The sequence below is a fragment of the Anabrus simplex genome, chromosome 1 (genome assembly GCF_040414725.1).
Source record: "Anabrus simplex isolate iqAnaSimp1 chromosome 1, ASM4041472v1, whole genome shotgun sequence".
Taxonomy (NCBI): domain Eukaryota; kingdom Metazoa; phylum Arthropoda; class Insecta; order Orthoptera; family Tettigoniidae; genus Anabrus; species Anabrus simplex.
Window position 1 is genome coordinate 457,107,354 of NC_090265.1, and position 5,217 is coordinate 457,112,570.

Below are 5,217 nucleotides of genomic sequence, written 5' to 3' on the forward strand. Positions count from 1 at the left end.
CTTCCTTGTCCTCCAGACTTCTTTTTATTGCTCTCCTTGACTTCCTTATCTTGGATTCTACTATGAACAGCTTTTTATCCTCCATTTTGATCCGACGAACATCAAAAGCTTGAAACGCACTGAGTGAATTACACCCTGTTTGGACCCCAGCTTTTCTAGTACCCTAATTATGCCCGCATTTCCCATATTAAATGATAAAACAGCTTCATGTACTCCTGATTTTAAGTTTTTATATCCAACAAAAATAATTTTAGGTACACGGATCCAAACAACATAAAAGATTCGTTTACATGTTGGGTTTTCCTATGCAAACATTTCTTCAATAAGTCGGGATGGGCAATATCCTTATAAATGGGCTTAATCAGAAGCATCAGTTCTTCCGGAAGTCCATGGTTTTTGTAGGTTTCCTTGTCTTTTTATACGTGCACCATGAACCACGATAAGCAACTCAGTAACCCGAAATAATAAGCTAACCTAAAAATCTTGAAGAAAAATCTGATATTGCTATAACGTGAAGTTGGATTAAAGAGATTATCTGTACAAAATTATGAAGTTAGATTAAACGTATTCAAATCCTAGATATTATCTGTACATCATACGGTATAATTATGTCTTAGAAAACTTCATGTTAGTTGGTTCTATTTTTCTGTCTAATCTTGGGCAAGTTTCGGTACTGTTGCCGTTTGTGCTATTTTGGATATTTCTGTTGCTGTGAGCAACTTTTCTTCATAAGATTTCGACTGATAAGAAGCCCCAACATAGTCTATGCGGTTCACTAATGTACGGTACTTGCATTTCCTAGAAAGTTATCAAAGAGTAAAATCCAGCCTGCACTCAGAGGAAGGGAGTGGCATTTGTGAATGGGAGGGGCCATGGAATATCCAAATTATGGGCACTTGTAACGCGATTTCGCTGAAATAAAAAACTGTGCTCTATTGTACCCATACCAAACAATACTAAAATACATTAAAATGAAATTTGCAAATTTTTGCAAAAAGTGAGGTACGTACTCTCCTTAAGTTCCCAGTGATGTAAATTTAAACCTCCAGACACCTGCATTTCACCTCATATAAGTTACTTATCAGTCCAGCTTACTCCTTGACACTACTCAAAACGGAATTTGCAGCACCAGGAAGAAATTTATAAACTGTGATGATTTTGGGTATATTGATTACTTATTTTAAACACATTCTAGTAAAGCACCGATCTAGTCAGCGGACCTCAGACGTGTTCAGTCCTGCCTGGAATTCGGGGAGCATTTAACACTAAACGGACAAGGAAAGATTACTTACTCAAGAAAATATGGGCAGACTACATTTTTTTTATTTGCTAGTTGCTTAACGTCGCACCGACACAGATAGGTCGTACGGCGACTATGGGACAGGAAAGAGCTAGGAGTGGGAAGGAAGCGGCCCTGGCCTTAACTGAAGTACAGCCCCAGCATTTTCCTGGTATGAAAATTGGAAACCACGGAAAACCATCTTCAGGGCTGCCGATAGTGGGGTTCGAACCTACTATCTCCCGAATACTGGATACTGGCCGCACTTAAGCGACTGAAGCTATCGACCTCGGTAGACTACAATTTAGTATTGATGAAATTTGTTTATAAAATAAACACAAACTCGAAATATGTACAAGTACGCAACATAAATTAAAAGGAAACTTTACTCATTGTAAGTTTAAATTATTTTATGAAAGTGAACAAAAATATCGACGCTGACTGCTTATATTACATGCTTCTATGTTTGCATGAGTACCCTGTATTCCACGTCCGTGGGAACATCACGGTAGAATCCTAACATCTGCTTGTTTAATTACCCTGGGGAAGCACCTGTTGATAACTTAGTGGTTATATAAACTTCTCGAATGGGTCACGAACACTACACTTCATACACAATAAAACCTCTACGTGGGAGTAAACAAACATATTACAACTAACTAGGGTGCTTTCCGACCTCTCATAAAAAGCAATATCATTACACTGGTGCAACGCCCAACCAGGAAAAAAGGTGTTAACAGAATTTAATGAAAATCGGTACATACAGTCGGGGAATAAGAAACTACCGTCTAAGCTATAAACAATTTTATTCACCCTGGATGAAACTGCAGTTTAGGGGAAGGCACCTAAAATTTATTTTTTAAATACCTACAATAAGTTATTGCCTGGGGAATAGACTGCACACTGAATGACTCGAGTAGTGATTCTGAAACTTTGCTGAGTTAGGTCCGTTTAGTAATTTGTGACACGTTATTGGGAGAAGACGATGCAGTTTCCATGATCCGAGCCGTTTGTTGCCCGTGTAACAAGAACAATTAAAGAATTAGTTACATTGAAATGAAAGTCAGACATTGGTTCCATGTAATATGACCTCTGATTTTTTAAATTCTGCCTTTGCTGGCAAGACCTATCATTTAGTCTTCTGGTATGGGCTAGAACATTTTTTTTAAATTCTCCTGTCTCAGTCTTACCCTTCGCCTTACCAATTTGAAATTGAGTGAAGTAGGCTTATAAGCGATGCTGGTAATGGCCATGCCTGATACAGCCAGTCTCGATTGTGAATGGTGTGAAAATGTCGCTCAAAGGGTCAGTTGGTGGGCACATTACAGTATACCTGGAAGACTGATTTGTAATAGCAATAGCTGGCTCGGTGAGAAAAGCAACGGAAAACTACTTCACTCCTCATTTCCTTTGTATGCTTCTTCAGTGACGCCTAGGCGATCTATGACAGCTGATGTTGGATCTGTTAAGGATCCGACCAGCCTTCGGGCTGACTATTCAACAAACAACAAAAACAATCTAAAAGAATTCAACCGGGCGAGTTGGCCGTGCGCGTAGAGGCGCGTGGCTGTGAGCTTGCATCCGGGAGATCGTGGGTTCGAGCCCCACTGTCGGCAGCCCTGAAGATGGTTTTCCGTGGTTTCCCATTTTCACACCAGGCAAATGCTGGGGCTGTACCTTAATGAAGACCACGGCCACTTCCTTCCAACTCCTAGGCCTTTCCCATCCCATCGTCGCCACAAGACCTATCTGTGTCGGTGTGACGTAAAGCAACTAGCAAAAAAAAAAAAAAAAAAAGTTCAAATCGGTCGTAGATATGAAGATATGAAGTCCGGCTCCATGGCTAAATGATTAGCGTGCTGGCCTTTAGTCACAGGGGTCCCGGGTTCGATTCCCGGCAGGGTCGGAAATTTTAACCATTATTGGTTAATTTGTCTGGCACGGGGGCTGGGTGTATGTGCCATCTTCAACATCATTTCATCCTCATGACGACGCGCAGGTCGCCTAAGGGAGTCAAATCAAAAAAGACCTACCGAGCTCGATAGCTGCAGTCGCTTAAGTGCGGCCAGTATCCAGTATTCGGGAGATAGTAGGTTCGAACCCCACTGTCGGCAGCCCTGAAAATGGTTTTCCGTGGTTTCCCATTTACACACCAGGCAAATGCTGGGGCTGTACCTTAGTTAAGGCCACGGCCGCTTCCTTCCCACTCCTAGCCCTTTCCTATCCCATCGTCGCCATAAGACCTATCTGTGTCGGTTCGACGTAAAGCAACTAGCAGAAAAAAAAGTTCTGCACCTGGCGAGCCGAACATGTCCTCGGACACTCCCGGCACTAAAAGCTATACACCATTTCATTTAATTTGTATGAAACTATTTAATCATGTTATCCTACAGTCAAGTATCACTTCCAGTCAGAATGTCCGATTAAAATAATCCTGTCAGTGACCTGACTGGTAACCAAGATGACAAATATGGCCTGGTGTTATTTTCCGTAATCTTTCTTAGATGGTAATTGTACATAGTATTTTCACAGTTTGGGCTTAACAGACAAACTTTTAAAAAGGCTTACAGTTTTACATAACTGTTGATATCGTGATCATAGACACGGACCTCCAGTATTACGTAAAATACGAACCACAGGAATGTCAATTTTACTTTTGAAAATCCTACATGCATTGCCTTGCTGAGAAGACAGTGACAGGCAAACTTCAGTGTGTAATAATGCAAATAGGAGGAAATGAACGGCGTAGAGCCGATTAACTCATTTCAAGGACAAGATCATTGAGATCTGAAATGGTGTAAATAACTATACGTCTGCCTTCTAGGCCATAAATATACATTGCCGGGCAAAATTCCAGCATCCTGGCGTTCCTTAAAATCTCTCTTGAACTTCACTATTTCAATCTCACGCAATGTCTTACCGCTCTCTCTGTTAGTTGATGTTCTATTTCTATCTTTGATGTTACGTAATACTGAAGTTATCTTTCAAGTACCGGTCCTAAGACTTTGTTTGTTTGTTTGCCAAATGTAATATTCGTAATCTTTTATTATTTATAGTATGGCCCAAAATGTACTTTTATCTAAATTGCACTAATCAATTGTGCTCTATAAAATTGCTCGCACTGAAAATGTCCTTGTTAGATATTGTATAGGCCCTAGCTATCCTCTGTACTCTCGTCATCAGTCTCTGTAGCTTCTGTACGTATGTCTTCTTGTTTACATATGAACTGGGCTGAGTAGCTCAGGTAGTAGAGCGCTGGATATCAGAGTCCCAAGTTGGTGACTTTGATCCTGGTTTGGTTTGGTAGTGTTTGAAGGTGCGAACTTCGCCATCGTCGTGTCAGTAGATGTTACAGGCACGTAAAACGATTCCTATGGAACAAAATTCCGACACCTTGAAGTCTCCAAAAACCGATAAAGTAGTTTATGGGACGCAAAACCAAAAATATTATGATAATACTCGTTTATCTGTAGTGCAATGTATGTGTATATACAAAGAACACAAACATGCGCTCTTGCAATATGATTGAACGACGTTATAAATAAGATCGATGGTAACATTCTCACAAAGTACATACATACAACATAAAACATAATGAAACGTACACATTATATATTCCTTAAAGGGATATATTTCTTTCAAACATTATGGAATTAATGTTTTATTTGCGTTTAATGAAACGTTAAACTGATAGCAATATTCCAATATCAGTTACTGCACTGGAGTTGCTTGTTGTTTTGCTTAGGTCTAGGTCACCTTAATTCCGTGTGCTTCTGAGTGTCTTAAAGATTCCAGCAAGCATATAGATGGAGAGAGTGCGGAGAAGGAGAAAAGCACACTTAGGATGTCTGTCAGAAGTCGATACTTCGCTTGAAGTGTATCTTAGCGCATACGACTCCGGAGGAAGGTGTGACAATGTAAATAGTCAATAAACAATA